At 47.6% G+C, this 18,400-nt stretch overlaps 1 protein-coding gene across 3 annotated transcripts in view; it reads right to left on the bottom strand.

Moving 5' to 3' along the window:
* Window positions 1-18,400, bottom strand: part of LOC142255321 (von Willebrand factor A domain-containing protein 5A-like) — a 415,890-nt gene that overhangs the window by 143,625 nt on the left and 253,865 nt on the right. The window contains exon 1 of one of the 3 annotated variants that reach the window (XM_075326885.1): window positions 15,621-15,726. The exons of the other annotated variants lie outside the window; for them this stretch is intronic. The gene's annotated coding sequence lies outside the window, so the exon portion shown is untranslated. Of the gene's footprint in view, window positions 1-15,620; window positions 15,727-18,400 lie in introns of those variants that run through there. 3 annotated transcript variants of the gene reach the window in all.

The raw sequence follows: 18,400 nt of genomic DNA, 5'->3' as shown, positions 1-18,400 counted from the left end.
CATAGGACTACCTTTAGCACCTGAAAGGCTTCCTCTGCTTGTGTATTCCAGTGGACCATGACCGACTTCTTCCCTTTTAAAAGATCGGACAAAGGCGCCGACCTTCCAGCAAAATTGGGTATGAATCGTCGGTAATACCCCATTATACCCAGAAAGGCTCTTACCTGTTTTGTGGTAAGGGGACGAGGCCAGTTTTGAATGGCTTCGATTTTGTTTACTTGTGGCTTGATAACCCCTTGGCCTATCACATACCCCAAGTAACGGGCTTCTTTGAGACCCATAGCACATTTGCTTGGATTCGCCGTCAGACCAGCCGCTCTGAGCGAATCCACTACCGCTTGTACCTGAGATAAGTGGGTGCTCCAGTCACTGCTATAGATGATGTCATCCAAATATGCAGAGGCATATGGTTGATGGGGTTCTAACACTATGTCCATTAACCTCTGAAACGTGGCCGGAGCCCCATGTAAACCAAATGGCAAGACGACATAGTGATAGAGCCCCCTGGCGTGACAAAAGCGGTCTTTTCTTTTGCCGCCTCTGTCAGCGGCACCTGCCAGTAACCTTTAGTGAGATCGAGAGTCGTGAAGTACTGGGCCCGTCCCAGTCTCTATCAGCTCGTCGACCCTGGGCATGGGGTACATATCAAACTTCGATACCTCATTTAACTTTTGGAAGTCATTACAGAATCATAAAGAACCGTCTGGTTTCGGGATCAGCACAATGGGACTGGCCCATTCGCTCGTGGATTTTTCAATAACCCCTAGTTGGAGCATCTTTTTTACCTCCTCCGCAATGGCTTGCCTACGAGCCTCTGGTACCCGGTATGGCCTCAGGCGTACCCTTACTTGAGGCTCGGTGACAATATCATGGTGGATTACGGTTGTTCGGCCGGGTAGGCTTGAGAACACATCCGTATTCCGCTGCACTAATCTCCGAGACTCCCGTCTCTGCTGTTTTGAGAGAGAATCCCCTATCCTTACTCCCAATTCATCATCAGGGGACTCCTCCTTTGTTGTTGTCAAGGCACCTGAAAAGGTTAGGTCCAACGTTACGTCAGCCACCTTACATTCCCTGTCTTTCCATGCCTTCAGCAGGTTTACATGGTAGATTTGCTCTGGTTTTCTTCTACCTGGCTGATACACCTTATAGTTTACTTCCCCCACTTTCTCCCGGATCTCATAGGGACCTTGCCATTTGGCTAAGAACTTACTTTCTGCAGTAGGTATTAGGACTAAGACACGATCTCCTGGTTTAAAAGACCTGATGGAGGTCTTTCTATTATACTGAGTACTTTGGGCTGCCTGAGCATCCAGCAAATGCTCTTTAACAATGGGCATTATTGCCGTGATACGATCCTGCATACCCATAACGTATTCCACTGTGCTTTTGTGAGGGGTGGGCTCCTGTTCCCAAGTTTCCTTAACTATATCCAGCAGTCTCCGCGGATGTCTGCCATACAGTAACTCAAATGGCGAGAACCCGGTGGAAGATTGTGGGACCTCGCGGATAGCGAACATTAAATAGGGCAATAACATGTCCCAATCTTTCCCCTCTTTGGAGACCACCTTTTTCAACATAGCCTTTAGAGTTTTATTAAAACGTTCGACTAGACCATCAGTCTGGGGATGGTACACCGACGTGCGTAGCTGCTTGATCTGGAGGAGTTTGCACAGTTCCTTTGTAATTTTAAACATAAAGGGAGTGCCCTGATCGGTCAGGATTTCTTTGGGTAACCCCACGCGACAGAACATAGCAAACAACTCCCGAGCAATAAGCCTCGCCGAGGTGTGACGTAGTGGAATGGCCTCCGGATAACGTGTCGCGTAATCCATCACTACCAGGATGTGCTGGTGACCACGGGCTGATTTTACAATGGGTCCGATCAGATCCATAGCAATCCGCTCAAAAGGCACCTCTATAATGGGTAAAGGTATCAGAGGACTACGGAAACGGTGCGTTGGTGCGGTCAACTGACAAACTGGGCAGGACTCACAGAACCTCTTAATTTCTGCGCCGACCCCTGGCCAGTAAAACCGCTGAAACATGCGTTCCCGCGTTTTCTCTTCACCTAGGTGCCCACTCATTAGGTGGTTATGAGCCAATTCCAAGGTCTGACGGCGGTACGGCTGAGGGACCACCAACTGTTCCACTATTTCCCCCCGGATTGTATCAACCCGATAGAGCAACTCTCGCTTTAGAGCCATGTAGGGCGTTTCCAGCCTGGCACCAGGCCGCTGGGGTACAACCATCAATTACCTGTACATTTCCACGTCCAGGAGCCAATGTGGGGTCCCGGAGCTGTGCTGTTCCGAAATTATCTGGAGACACGTTCAACTCTGGGATTGCCTCGGGTGGCTCAACCTCTCCTGCCATTACCTCTAGGGGGAACCTGGCAGAGTTACACTCTGTCCCTATACTGGTGAACCCTACGGCAGGTATCCCTGAGTCGGGATCGTCCGGCTCAGGGCCTGGTTCAATCATACACCTCAGAGGGCTAGGTCGCCTCCCACATAATGTCCAGAACAGGGGCAAGTCTCTTCCCAAAATAACAGCATATGGAAGTCTTTTCATCACCCCCACTTCATGTTGAACCTCTCCACACGAGGTAGCAATGGTGACCCTTTCCATAGGGTATTCACGTAGGTCTCCATGAATACAAAGTACCCCTACTTTATGTCCCGTAGGGTTTTCCAGGGAGACCAAGGAGGCATGTACAAGAGTCACTACACTTCCTGAGTCCAACAAAGCCTCTGCTGTATAGCCATTAACACGTACTTTGCAGAGATGGGGCTCCTCCCCCATAGTAACAGTGCTTACGGTACAAACAGTATGGGCATACATTGATACCCGGCGAGCGTACCGGCAGTCCATGGGTTCTGTTGTGAGTGGGCACTGTGCCATCACATGCCCGAGCTGATGGCACCGCCAGCACATAACAGCAGAGGTGTCCCTGTTTCGGGTGTCTGACTTTGGGGAACCGGGACTCCTGCTGACCTTAGTCTGGGGTTTACTCTCTGCCAGGGCTGAAGACGGGGCAGCACCCGAGGAGGGACGGGAGTCTTTTACCAACTGTGAAGGGGGCGTATCCCTACGGAGTGCCCGCCGTGAAGCAGAGTCCCGGACCAACTCCTGGGTAGCTGTGTAGCGTTCCACCAAATTCACTAGCTGGTCTAGGGTACCGGGGTCCCCCTGTCCCACCCACCGTTGAATGGGGGCTGGCAAAGTCCGCACAAACCGTTCAATCACCACCCGCTCAATCATCTGTCCGGGGTTCAAGGTCTCCGGCTGCAGCCATTTTTTTACAAGGTCCAGTAAGACATGGGCCTGTGAGCGTGCAGGTTTTCCCTCCTCAAAGGACCACTGATTCACTCGTTGGGCTCGGAGATAAGTGTTAACCCCCATCCGTGCAAGGATCTCACCTTTCATTGTGCCATAGTCCTTGGCATCCTCCGTGCTGAGATCCAGGTAGGCTTTTTGGGGTTCACCTACCAGGAACGGGGCCACGACATCAGTCCAACGGTCGGTAGACAATTTCTCTCGCTCAGCGGTCCTCTCAAACACGGAGAGAAAGGCTTCTGGGTCATCCTCTGCACTCATCTTTGTAAGTGCCGCCCTTACTCTGTCCTGGGCCGCAGGAAGGACTGGATGACCTGGAGTTACCGCTGGGAGCGCTTCTCGCAGAGCAGAAAGCTGCTTAGTCAACAAGCTGTTTGTCTCCTGTTGCTGAGCTAACGCCCGCTGGTGCTGAGCATTAGCTTGTTGCTGCTGTGCACTGGTTTGTGCAAAAACCTGCTGTAGTTGAGCAGTAGACTGGGCCAGCTGCTTTACAAGATCCTCCATAGTGGCTGCTGAGGTAAACTGTAACTTTGCAGGCTTGATCATAAACATGTGAAAACTGGGTTGTTGCCCCTAGCAACCAGGCTGCAACGCCTGCAGGCTTCGTGGACCCGCTGATCCACCGCAAACAGTCAGTAGAAAAAAAAATTATTTTTTTTTTTTTCTTTCTTCCGGGTAAGTACCTCTTAGGCCATTGCCCTTAACAACCAGGCTGCCATGCCCGCATTCTCCACCATAATGTGAGGTAGCAGCGTTGTTTGGGCAAAAAGGTGAGGCAGTAGCGTGTTCACACCAACAGTCTATTTATTGTTGCAGCATAAATAGATCCAATTTCCCACAGTCAAAGTCTCTTCCGGATCACAGCCGGTGCATATAGACAAATTCTTTGCATCAAAAAGTCTTGTTACCTTAGGACCCCGATAACCGCAGGGATCTGTATAAGGTTCTTCTAGGCTGACACTCTTGGCCTGTGTTCACTCCACACAGAGCCAGCCCAGCTCACACGGCATGTGTTAGCTTCACCAAGCCTGGCTCTCAACTGAGACACACCCTGCTGTGCTCTGCATGAGTTTAAATGAAAATGCCGGACATGAGGATTGCTACAAAACCTGGACTGGGAGGAGGGATCTGTCTCCCTGTTACCCTTTGTGCTATACTCCCAGTAATAGCTATAGCAAACTCAGAGGGTTTCCAGACACATTCTGGGGGACACATAGCGGTCTTCAAATATTACCCCTGTCACTGCCTCACACCGGCCACCAGCATGTGAGAGCGCTCAGCTGAGCGCCCGGCCGCCGGGTGACCAGCTGATCATTCACAATAGTCTGCTGCCGGTAAAACTGTAAAGAATAAAAAAAAAAAATAAAAAAAAGCTTTCCGTTGTTTTGTACGATCCGTTGCATCTGTTGTGTCATTATATGCAACGCATCCGTTGCATCCGTCACACGACGCAATGCAACGGATGCCGTTCAACGCAAGTGTGAAACTAGCCTAAAATAAAGAAATTTTAAAAAGTACAGTATCACTGTATTCGTGAAAGTCTGGTCTATTAAAATATAAAGTTAATTAGCCTATACGGTAAGTGGCATATAGGGAAAAAATGATCGAAACTCAGTCAGTAAAAAAGTACCCTGCGTTTGACTATTTTTAAATTGGTTAGTTCACTATTTTTTTTACTTGAATTTCACAGTCTGAAAAATTCACATGAAAAATGTGACAAGTCTGTATCGATGTCAATTTACACGGTGAATTTTTTTAGTGGACTTCACTGACATGTAAGCTGAGCCGATAGATGAGGAGGTAGGAGATAAACATACAGAATATAAGACAATGTTCACATGCTGCATTTTTTCCGGTCGCCGAAACCTACTTTCTTGGCAGTAAAAACGCTGTGTTGAAAATCCCCATTTTGCAGTGTTTTTATAAGACCCGCAACACACATCCGTTTAATTTGTACGTGTGCGGTACGTATTTGCACGTACCGGAGACACGTACACATGGAGACCCATGTTATTCAATGGTAGATGGCACACACACGTAAAATCACACGGAACGTGTGTCCGTGTGGTAAGTACGTGTGTGCACTTTTCTAGCCGGACGACATGTCCGTTTTTGGCCGGCAGCACGCAGGCACAGACCCACTTTAGTCTATGGGTCCGTTCCTGCACGGACCGCACACGGGGTATCTCCGTGTTCAGCACGCTTCGTGCGTGTACGTTTTTACACTAGCGATCTTATTTTTTATTTTTTTTTAAATTAAAGTCAGTATACTTCCCTTTTATCTGCTGTTCTCAGTCATACTTACATTGGCGCTCGGTTTTTTTCTTCCCCCGGCTCATACCGCTCCCCGATCACCAGCGCGGCGAGGAACAGCTGTTCAGAGAATACGCGGCAACAATTACTTTGCATATGCCGGCCGCTCATTAATCAATCTCGTATTCCCTGCTTTCCCCACCCACCGGCGCCTATGATTGGTTGCAGTGAGACACGCCCCCACGCTGAGTGACAGGTGTCTCACTGCACCCAATCACAGCAGCCGGTGGGCGTGTCTATACTGTGCAGTAAAATAAATAAATAAATAATTTAAAAAAACCGGCGTGCGGTCCCCCCAATTTTAATACCAGCCAGATAAAGCCATACGGCTGAAGGCTGGTATTCTCAGGATGGGGAGCCCCACGTTATGGGGAGCCCCCCAGCCTAACAATATCAGTCAGCAGCCGCCCAGAATTGCCGCATACATTATATGCGACAGTTCTGGGACTGTACCCGGCTCTTCCCGATTTGCCCTGGTACATTGGCATTCGGAGTAATAAGGAGTTTTTGGCAGCCCATAGCTGCCAATAAGTCCTAGATTAATCATGTCAGGCGTCTCCCCAAGATACCTTCCATGATTAATCTGTAAATTACAGTAAATAAACACACACACAAGAACAATCCTTTATTAGAAAAAAAAAAAACACTAACAAATTGCCTTGCTCACCAATTTTATAAGCCCGAAAAAGCCCTCCATGTCCGGCGTAATCCAGGATGGTCCAGCGTCGCTTCCAGCTGTGCTGCATGGAGGTGACAGGAGCTGCAGAAGACACCGTTGCTCCTGTCAGCTCCACGCAGCTAATGAAGGGAATAGCGCGATCAGCTGTATTCAGCATTGGCCGCGAGTAACCTCAGTGACAGCTCAGCTGATCGCGCTATTCCCGTCATTAGCTGTGTGGAGCTGACAGGAGCGGCGGTGTCTTCTGCAGCTCCGGTCACCTTCATGCAGCACAGCTGGAAGCGACGCTGGACCATCCTGGATTACGCCGGACATGGAGGGCTTTTTCGGGCTTATAAAATTGGTGAACAAGGCAATTTGTTAGTGTTTTTTTTTCTAATAAAGGATTGTTCGGGTGTGTGTGTTTATTTACTGTAATTTACAGATTAATCATGGAAGGTATCTTGGGGAGACGCCTGACATGATTAATCTAGGACTTATTGGCAGCTATGGGCTGCCAAAAACTCCTTATTACCCCGAGTTGCCAACGCACCAGGGCAAATCGGGAAGAGCCGGGTACAGTCCCAGAACTGTCGCATATAATGTATGCGGCAATTCTGGGCGGCTGCTGACTGATATTGTTAGGCTGGGGGGCTCCCCATAACGTGGGGCTCCCCATCCTGAGAATACCAGCCTTCAGCCGTATGGCTTTATCTGGCTGGTATTAAAATTGGGGGGGATCGCACGCCGTTTTTTTAAATTATTTATTTATTTATTTTACTGCACAATATAGACACGCCCACCGGCTGCTGTGATTGGGTGCAGTGAGACACCTGTCACTCAGCGTGGGGGCGTGTCTGACTGCAACCAATCACAGGCGTCTGTGGGTGGGTAAAGCAGGGAATACGAGATTGTTTAATGAGCGGCCGGCATATTCAAAGTAATTGTTGCCGCGTATTCTCTGCACAGCTGTTCCTCGCCGCGCTGGTGATCGGGGAGCGGTAAGTATGAGAGAGGGCTGCTCACTTCAGTCACTCGGGGGGATTAGCCGTCACTGGTGAATCCTTCACAGGTGACCGCTAATCAGTACGCGGCACACAGACAGAGCCGTGGCATGACAATGAAGTCGGGTGAAGTTCACCCGAGTTCATTCTCATCGCGCAACTCTGTCTGCTGTCAGCCGACATGTATCAACGACATTGTGCAACACACAAACGGACATTCCACACGGACATTCCACGTACACATACACGGGCATTTTACACACAAACACGGACATTTTACACGTACACACGGCTCGCATACGCCATCACACGGATGCCATACGTACCGGAGAAACGCCCCAAAAAAACGGAACACGGACCCCAAAAACGGACCGTGTCACACGTTTTTTTTGCGGAAGTGTGTTTTAGGCCTAACATTAAAGGCCATGTGCACAGGTTGAGTATTTGGTCAATATTTTACCTCTGTATTTATAAGGCCTCGTTCACACGTTGAGTATTTGCCGAGTTTTTTTACCGCAGTATTTGTAAAATAAAACCAGGAGTGGAACAATCAGAGGAAAAGTATAAGGTCGGGGCCACATGGGGACTACTGCGATCCTCACATGACACTCGGCTCATGCTGGCAGCACAGCAGGAGGCGAGTGTCTTGCGAGTGTCACTGCGACTGAGGTCCGATCACGCGATCGGACCTCAGCTGGGGGGGTCGGGCCGGCACTGAGGAGGGGAGGGCCAGTGCTGAGGAGGGGAGGGCCATTGCTGAGGAGGGGCGGGCCGGCGCTGAGGAGGGGAGGGCCAGCACTGTGGAGGGGAGGGCCGGGCCGGCACGGAGAAGGAGAGGGAGGGATTTATCTCCCTCTCTCCTCCGTAGCCGGCTATTGCCATTCTCGCCCTACACTCATGTACTGCGAGTGCAGTGCGATCTTTCTCTCGCCCCATAGACTTGAATGGGTGCGAGAGAAAGAGTCTTGCATTACAGTCACAGCATGCTGCGATTGTTTTTTTGGTCCGATTGGGGACGAGAAAATAATCGCTCATGTGCGCTGACACATAGGTTAATATTGGTCCGAGTGGAATGTGATGTTTTATCGCATTCCACTCGGTCCGATTTTCATGCCGTGTATCCTAGGCCTTATAGAAACACGGGCACCACTTCTGCATTTTTTACCCACTCCTGGTTTTGGCTTCAAATACTGAGGTAAAAAACTCTCCAAATACTCAATGGCCTTAGGTTACATTTCTAAAAAAAAAAAAAAAAAAAAAAAAGCAACAAAAAATTGCAAGCCGTGAACATAGTCTAAAGCCTGCTTTACACGAGTCGATCTATCGTGCGATAGCACGAGCGATCGTACCCGCCCCCATCGTTTTTGCGTCACGGGCAAATCGCTGCCCGTGGCGCACAAACTCGTTTAACCCCCGTCACACGCACTTACCTTCCGGACGACCTCGCTGTGGGCGACGAACGTCCACTCCCTGAAGTGGGAGGGACGTTCGGCGTCACATGGCAGCCGGCCAATAGAAGCAGAGGGGCGGAGATAAGCAGGATGAAAACATTCCGCCCACCTCCTTCCTTCCATTAAGCCGGCTGGTGCCGTGGGACGCAGGTAAGCTGCTGTTCATCGTTCCCGTGGTGTCACACAGAGCAACGTGTGATGCCATGAAAACGATGAACAACCTGCAGCCATGAAAATAAACGATATTATGAAAGTTAACGACGAGTACATGTTTGTGAGCGATCCTGCGTCAATCGGAGGTGTCACACGAGACGACGTCGTGCGCTACACCATATGTGCGTCACGAAAACCGTGACCCCCGACGACATATCGCACGATATATCGTCTTGTGTAAAGCCCGTATAACGGTTCAGATTTAACAGTATACACTAATAATGTCTGGAAAGCTCACTATGGTAACTGACAAAAATGCTGCAACATGGTGCTCAGACACATAAACAAAAACAAATAAATTTTCCCACTAGGTGGCGCCGCCACCTCAGGTAACTGCCCTCCAGTGCCTAATGTGGGTATGAAAAGAGTATTCTGATAGGTCTAGATACACCTGCTCAGCAGTATAAAGGGTTAGATACCTGGTGGTGAAGTGATATTCCAAAAATCCCAAATTCTATTTTACTCATAGAATAGGGAGGAATGTAGTGATTGCTGGAGGTACAACCTCTGAGACACTAGTGATCTGGGCTCTGGAAGCCCTAAAAAGGGGGTCTGCAGCTACATTTTGGGTAGAGTGGAGATACACATGCCAAAGGGACTGCAGGGAATAGCCACGGACAGTCCTCTGCTTTCTCCAGCAGTCTCATAGACAATGCAGTGGAATTTGTGAATGTGCGCCTTCCTTCATGAAGGGGCTGCAGAGCCCCAATCTCAGAGTTCTACAGCCTAGATCAGACTCCCTATCCTATGGATATGGGATAAATAATTTTAGGAATATCCATGGGGTGGGATGCATCCAGTTCTTAGCAGTTCACCAAATTATTTGTTAAATTGACAGCTAGTGTGGTGGAATGCATGATGACAGAGATACAGCAACAGAGGAGCGATAATCGGTGGAGTGATGACACTCATCATGCTGCTGACCTCACTGCAGCACTCAGAGAGGGCAGTGTGGGGGGACACTGTGATAATGGGGACTGTGAGGAGATGTGTGGGGAATCAACAGAAACATGTTGATTTGTGGTATCAGCTTTGTTGGCTGGGGCCCCACCCCCTCTGGTCACATGGGTATGACCTCACACAGGTCCTGCAAGTTAAATAGTGAATCGTTTGTATAATACTTCTGCTAATTCTAACAGGTGGAGGGGATAACTATGAATCCCCCCCAGATATTATCTGATCCTCAGCTGCTGTCACTCAACAAGCAGCTAATTTTATAAACTTTACTTTCTTGGATTTCAAATCCTAAACATCTGAACTGACCACTACAGGTATATATAGAATCGGCCTGATAGTGCCGGTATAGCACTAGCTTTACCTTATATACGAAAATCCTGATGATTGGTGCGCTTTAATGGAAATTTGGTAGTTCATTCATTCTGCCATAACCTGTATGTTATACTCTGAAATAACTTTATCCCTATCCGGCTATATAAAGTATTTGGATGATTAGTCATGCACCCAATACCTGTTGTCTCACATTGTATGCCAGCACACCCTTGTGTATATAGCGCTGGATGATCTGCCATGTTTGGATTGCACTTGGATGACTATATTGTATGTTGCCTGGACCTCTGTGTCTATATTATGTACTGTACCACTGTGTATACAGTATGTTATATGCATGGGGGTGTACAAAGAAATCATGGGGACCCATAGCAAAAGCTCTGATTCCTAACCCCCCCCACCCCCCCCCCAAAAAAAAAGAAATCATTAAAAAAAATCTTCTGGGTCACATAATAGTATACAGTATATCACAACTCTTCAGCCCTTTCTTAGATTCACTTTTCATTAAGTAGAATGCCGACAAGTGTCCTGCAAATGCTGTATGATATCCCACAGTGAACATCTCCACATGTGCAGTATGATGATTCTACGGTAGCCCCCTCAACTACCCCAGCAAAGTATAGTGACCCCAACACAGTATAATCCCCCACACAGCCCACCATGCAGTATAATGGGCCAACATAAAGTATAATGGCCTCCACACTACTCCACACTGTACAAAGCCTCTCACTAGCCCTACAAACAGAATAATCGCCCCCACACAGCCCTCTGCACAGAATGATGCACCCCACACAATCCTTTACACTGTATAATTGCTTACATACAATATAATGGCCCTCATATAGCCCTCCATAAAGTATGAAGGCTCCCTCATAGCCCTTCATATATTATAATGGCCCTCACATAGCCCTCCAAATATTATAATGGCCTTGACCTAGCCTTCCATATAGTATAATTGGTCCCACATTGCCTTCCATATAGTATAATGCAACCCCCATAGTCCTCCACATGGTATAATGGCATTCACATAGTCCTTCAAATTGTATAATGCACTCCCCATAGTCTTCCATAAAATATAATGCACCCCTCCATAATACTCCAGATAGTATAATGCACCCCCATAGTCCTCCAGATAGTATAATGCATGCCATAGTCTGCCATATTATATAACGCCCCCCCTATAGTCCATCATATATTATAATACAACCCCATAGTCCTCCATACCGTATAATGCACATCAGAGTCCTCCATATAGTAGAGTGCATCTCCCATAGTCCTCCATATAGTATAATGCGCATCTCATAGTCATCCATATAGTATAATGCACCCTCCATAGTCCTCCATATAGTATAATGCACATCTCATAGTCATCCATATAGTATAATGCACCCTCCATAGTCCTCCATATAGTATAATGCACATCTCATAGTCATCCATATAGTATAATGCACATCTCATAGTCATCCATATAGTATAATGCACATGTCATAGTCATCCATATAGTATAATGCACATCTCATAGTCATCCATATAGTATAATGCACATCTCATAGTCATCCATATAGTATAATGCACATCTCATAGTCATCCATATAGTATAATGCACATGTCATAGTCATCCATATAGTATAATGCACATCTCATAGTCATCCATATAGTATAATGCACCCTCCATAGTCCTCCATATAGTATAATGCACATCTCATAGTCATCCATATAGTATAATGCACCCTCCATAGTCCTCCATATAGTATAATGCACATCTCATAGTCCTCCATATAGTATAATGCACATGTCATAGTCATCCATATAGTATAATGCACATGTCATAGTCATCCATATAGTATAATGCACATGTCATAGTCATCCATATAGTATAATGCACATGTCATAGTCATCCATATAGTATAATGCACATCTCATAGTCCTCCATATAGTATAATGCACATGTCATAGTCATCCATATAGTATAATGCACATGTCATAGTCATCCATATAGTATAATGCACATCTCATAGTCATCCATATAGTATAATGCACATGTCATAGTCATCCATATAGTATAATGCACATCTCATAGTCATCCATATAGTATAATGCACATCTCATAGTCATCCATATAGTATAATGCACGTCATAGTCATCCATATAGTATAATGCACATGTCATAGTCATCCATATAGTATAATGCACATGTCATAGTCATCCATATAGTATAATGCACATGTCATAGTCATCCATATAGTATAATGCACATGTCATAGTCATCCATATAGTATAATGCACATGTCATAGTCATCCATATAGTATAATGAACATCTCATAGTCATCCATATAGTATAATGCACATGTCATAGTCATCCATATAGTATAATGCACATGTCATAGTCATCCATATAGTATAATGCACATGTCATAGTCCTCCATATAGTATAATGCACATCTCATAGTCATCCATATAGTATAATGCACATGTCATAGTCATCCATATAGTATAATGCACATGTCATAGTCATCCATATAGTATAATGCACATGTCATAGTCATCCATATAGTATAATGCACATGTCATAGTCATCCATATAGTATAATGCACATGTCATAGTCATCCATATAGTATAATGAACATCTCATAGTCATCCATATAGTATAATGCACTCTCCATAGTCCTCCATAGTTGTGACGGTGGTGTCCATTTTGGAATATGGCACCGGCATCCATTGTCTTCTGCATGTTGTTTTCAAATACACTAATTTTTCTGTGGTTTGTTGAATGCACAATGAGTTTCTGATCAAATTTCTAAGATGATGCATTTTCTACATGCACTGACCTTCGATAACACACCATCTAAATTTTCCCTTTAGAAGGAATGCAGAGCTCATTATTTTTGCTCATTTTTAATTTATATATAGATAAGAGATGTGCACTCACACCCCCCCTCATGGCAATATGCCCACATTACCTATTAAAACGCTAGTTGAAATTAATATGCAATCAGTGATAAAATGGTAACGCAACCAGCACGATGCTTAGATTTTGAATCTTTTATCTTTTTGTTAAGTTCAAATTTGGGACTGAATAAAAACCCAGCACTTCCTCCAAATAAATGGGATTTTTTGTTATAGTCAGAGCTGCTGGTGCTGGTGTCCTCATTCCCTCCGACGGCATTCATCTATGACACCAGGCGGATCAGAATGGCACTACCCACCAAAAGCTGCAGTGACATTTTTGGTGGAGAATGCGGGCACTAGAATAGCGTTACTAAACTACAGATCCTTGAGCAGACCTGGACTCGGGAATACCCGTGCTAAGTAACCCATTGTGCTACTGCCTGTACCTCTGCCATAACTCTGTAGTCTGGCCACATGAAATGGAGCCTGCTCTAGAAGTACTGTATACCGTACCTCTGTATACTAGAAGTACTGTATACCGTACCTCTGTATAGTGTGATTACTGTATACCGTACCTCTGTATACTGTGAGCAATGTATACCGTCCCTCTGTATACTGTGAGTAATGTATACCGTACCTCTGTATACTAGAAGTACTGTATACGATATCTTTATGTATACACTATGTACTGTATACCGTACCTGTGTATACTAGAAGTACTGTGTCTTTATGTATACACTATTTAGTATGTACTGTATACCGTACCTCTGTATACTGTAATAATGTGTACCGTACCTCTGTATACTGTGAGTACTGTATACCGTCCCTCTGTATACTGTGAATAATGTATACTGTACCTCTGTATACTAGAAGTACTGTATACCATATCTTTATGTATACACTATGTACTGTATACTGCACCTCTGTATACTATGAGTATTGTATACCGTACCACTATGAACACACTAAGTACTGTACAGTATACAGTACTTATAGTATAGAGAGGTACAGTGTATAGTACTATAAAGTATACATAGAGGTACAGACTGTACCTCTATACACTTCAATTACTGCACACCGTACCTCCGTATACTATGAGTGCTGTATATCATACCTCTGTATACTGTGATTACTGTGTACTGTACCTCTGTATACTATGAGTGCTGTGTACTGTACCTCTGTATACTATGAGTGCTGTGTACTATACCTCTGTATACTATGAGTGCTGTATATCATACCTCTGTATACTGTGATTACTGTGCACTGTTCCTCTGTATACTATGAGTGCTGTGTACTGTACCTCTGTATACTGTGAATAATGTATACCGTACATCTGTATACTGTGAGTAATGTATACCGTACCTCTGTATACTGTGAGTAATGTATACTACCTCTGTATACTAGAAGTACTGTATACTGTAAGGTCCAGGAGGTGGATCCACTGGACCGTGCACCCCACCGGAGGCCTGGGTACACAGTAGCCGGAGCACTAGCGTGGCCGGGACGGGGAGAACAAAGTCACTGGCGTCACAGAGTTCTTGGAGACTGTACGGTATACTGGTACAGGTGCCGGGTAGGAAAGACGGGTAGTAAGCAGTAGTACAGGTAACGGGACACAGCACAAGGGGACCTGAGCACCTAGCTTTCAAAGACTAGCTTCAAGACACGTTGATCAGGCCCCGCCCACATGGGAAGGCCAGTCTTATATACCCAGCACAGCCCTATGTCATATCCTGCTTCAGGTGTGCTGGGGCTAGCCTAGAAGACCAGGAGAGTGGGCGCGGCCCGGTCCTATACAGAACCATGAGCCTCAGAATCAGAGCCAGATAACTCAGAGTCAGACACAAGGGAGCAGGACGCAGGGGAGCACGAGCGGGAGCGGCAGCCGTGACCGGTGGGCACGTGGACTGGATCAGTGGGTACGGAGCGGTGCTGGGATGGTGCGACTGGATCAGTGGGTAAGGAGCGGTGCTGGGACATTGGGAGCGTGACATATACCATATCTTTATGTATACACTATGTACTGTATACTGCACCTCTGTATACTATGACTACTGTATACCATACCACTATGAACACACTAAGTACTGTACAGTATACAGTACTTATAGTATAGAGAGGTACAGTATATAGTACTGTAATGTAAACATAGAGGTACAGACTGTACCTCTATACACTTCAATTACTGCACACCGTACCTCCGTATACTATGATTGCTGTATATCATACCTCTGTATACTGTGATTACTGTGTACCGTACCTCTGTATACTATGAGTGCTGTATATCATACCTCTGTATACTGTGATTACTGTGTACCGTACCTCTGTATACTATGAGTGCTGTGTACTGTACCTCTGAATACTGTGATTACTGTATACCATACCTCTATACTATGAGTGCTGTATACTGTACCTCTGATTACTGTGTACCGTGCCTCTATATACATAATTGCTGGTACATTACCTCGGTGTCAGTGCCTCTGCTTCTCCTGGGATCAGTGATCGCCTCCAGATAGTTAGTTACTTCCCGTCAGCCTGTGTATATAGGAGGTGCTGCTGTGTCATAGATGGGAGGGTTCTGGCTGCAGCAGCTTAAAGGGAGAGGACGAGCGACCCTGCAGTCTGTGCACAGGAATATACAGCAAAACACCAACCTGCAAGAAGCACAGATCCTCTGCAGTGTATACTGTGCTGATTATAAGGTGCTAATCTCCAGGAACAATGTGCAGCTGACCTGGTGTATCCGAGTCATGATACTGTGCAGCTCAGCCTGTATCTAATTCTACAATGTTACTAAAAGAATTCTGACCAGCACCTGCTAATAGAATGAAAGATGCAAATGTGAACAGGTGCAAGCTGCTGTGACTGCAGTATGTATATACCAAGAGCACAAAGTGTGCACCAAGATATCTGCAAACATGTAAACTGCATTAGGCTAGGTTCACATTTCCTTTGTTTATGATCAGTCACAATCCGCGGCTCTGATAGACAACGCAATCCGTTTGGCGGATTCCATTGTTTCCCATAGACTTGTATGAGTGGCAGATTGTGACTGATGGTGCTGCGTTGCATCTGTCGCGGGCGGGGAGGAGGGTGTCAGCACACCGCGCTCACCCCTTCTGCTCGGGTCCGGCAGTTGCTCCTGGTGGCTCGAGCTGCGGGCCGGATCCCGGGGTGTCTCGAGCGACACTCCTCGCCCGTGAGTGAAAGGGGGTGTTTGTTGGGGTTATAGTTCGTGACGCCACCCACGGTGGTGGTGATGGCACCACCGCTGCTCAGTGTGGGGGTCCCGGGGATGGTGATGGGAGCAGCCAGGTGTTGTGTTGCCCCTCCGTGGGTAGGGGTTGGTGATCCCGGGGCCCGGTGAAGAGATGTAAAGTGTAGGGCCTGGAGGGCGCAGGGACGCGGGGGCAGTGCTGTGCCTTGCGGCACTGTGGTACTCACTCAGCCTGAGACACGGACACAGTTTGTACGGTAAACCAACGGCTGGTAGGACGGTCCCACAGACGGCTGCACCTGCACTCCCGGTAGGTGACGGTGACGTCTCTCTTCCTTGCACCTGTGTTGTCTGATGGTATCAGTGGATTCCCTCCGGTTACCCGCTCCCCGACTGCAATCTGGGCCGGAGGAGCTCTACACTTTGCCCGCAGGCGCTGGCCCTGGGGAAACTGGTGCCTTGGCGGTGGCGGTGTCTCCCCGGTAATGGTCGGGCTGTTGCCGTCAATCGGGACTTTGTTGCTGGGGGATCTACGTCCCCTTCACTGACGGATTCGGCAAATTAGGCGACTCCTAGCCTTGCCGGGGTCCGAGAGGCCCCTGCCCTGGTGCTGACTGTCCTTCGGAACACTGCTCCAGACCACCGGGCACACAGCCAACGGGGTCCTTCCAGGAACTTCCGAACCGTCCCACTCCGGACAGTCACCGCCGTCGCTGACCTTGCTGTTCTAGCCCTACACACAGCTGGGCTCTCAGGCTTTGCACTCTCTCTGCGCTGTCTCCACTTCTTGCTTTCCTCCTTTACACTTCTCCACTTTCACTACTTTCACTTCTTGTTGTTTACTCTTTTCTAGCCCTCAGCTAGACTTCACTCTTCCCCTGCCCGGGGCTATCTGCTTCTTTACTCAAGCCCTGCCTGGGCTAATCTGCCTGGTTCCTTCCTGCCTCCAGAGTTGTGAGCTCCTTGGTGGGCGGAGCCAACCGCCTGGCCCACCCCCTGGTGTGCATCAACAGACTGCTGGAGGAAGGCAACAAGGATTTTTGGGTTAGCAGGTGTGCCTACCTGGAGTGTGGGGTGTGGTGGTGTTGTTACCCGTGTTCCCTGGCTTGCCCAGGGCGACACACATCCGCCGCCCGACGGATCAGTCGTGGAACGACTGATCGTCGGGCGGCAGGAATGCAGCATGTAGTGTTTTTTTGAGCAGCGGAATCCTTTTGATTTCGCTGTGCATGCTCTCTCTTGGCGGCCGAACGATCAGCTGATCTCCCGGCGGTCGGCTAATGAGAGCGATCAGCTGATCTCCCGGTGGCCGGCTAATGAGAGCGATCAGCTGATCTCTCGGCGGCCGGCTAATGAGAGCGATCAGCTGATCTCCCGGCGGCCGGCTAATGAGAGCGATCAGCTGATCTCCCGGCGGCCGGCTAATGAGAGCGATCAGCTGATCTCTCGGCGGCCGGCTAATGAGAGCGATCAGCTGATCTCCCGGCGGCCGGCTAATGAGAGCGATCAGCTGATCTCTCGGCGGCCGGCTAATGAGAGCGATCAGCTGATCTCCCGGCGGCCGGCTAATGAGAGCGATTAGCTGATCTCCCGGCGGCCGGCTAATGAGAGCGATCAGCTGATCTCCCGGCGGCCGGCTAATGAGAGTGATCAGCTGATCTCCTGGCGGCCGGCTAATGAGAGACCCGTCGGTTGTGCGACACGGGCAAATCGCTGCCCGTGGCGCACAACATCGCTTACACCCGTCACACACAGGGGCGGATTAAGAGTAACCAGGGCCCTGGGCTGTTCTGGATCTATGGGCCCCCCAATCCCTATACACGGGTCATGTGACGGGTCCATCATCTTACACCTGAAACAGATAATTTCTAAAAAATAGTTGGCGAAACTATAACCTAAAAAACATCCACTTATCTAATAAATATTCCCTTCAGTTTAAAAAAAAACCAAAAACACTAAAGAGGGCTTTACACGCTGCAACATTGCTAACGATATATCGTCGGGGTCACGTCGTTAGTGACGCACAT

The sequence above is a fragment of the Anomaloglossus baeobatrachus genome, chromosome 1 (assembly GCF_048569485.1).
Source record: "Anomaloglossus baeobatrachus isolate aAnoBae1 chromosome 1, aAnoBae1.hap1, whole genome shotgun sequence".
NCBI classification, from domain to species: Eukaryota; Metazoa; Chordata; class Amphibia; order Anura; family Aromobatidae; genus Anomaloglossus; species Anomaloglossus baeobatrachus.
The sequence above is the reverse complement of the archived record's forward strand: the minus strand, read 5'-3'. Positions and strand labels throughout refer to the sequence as shown.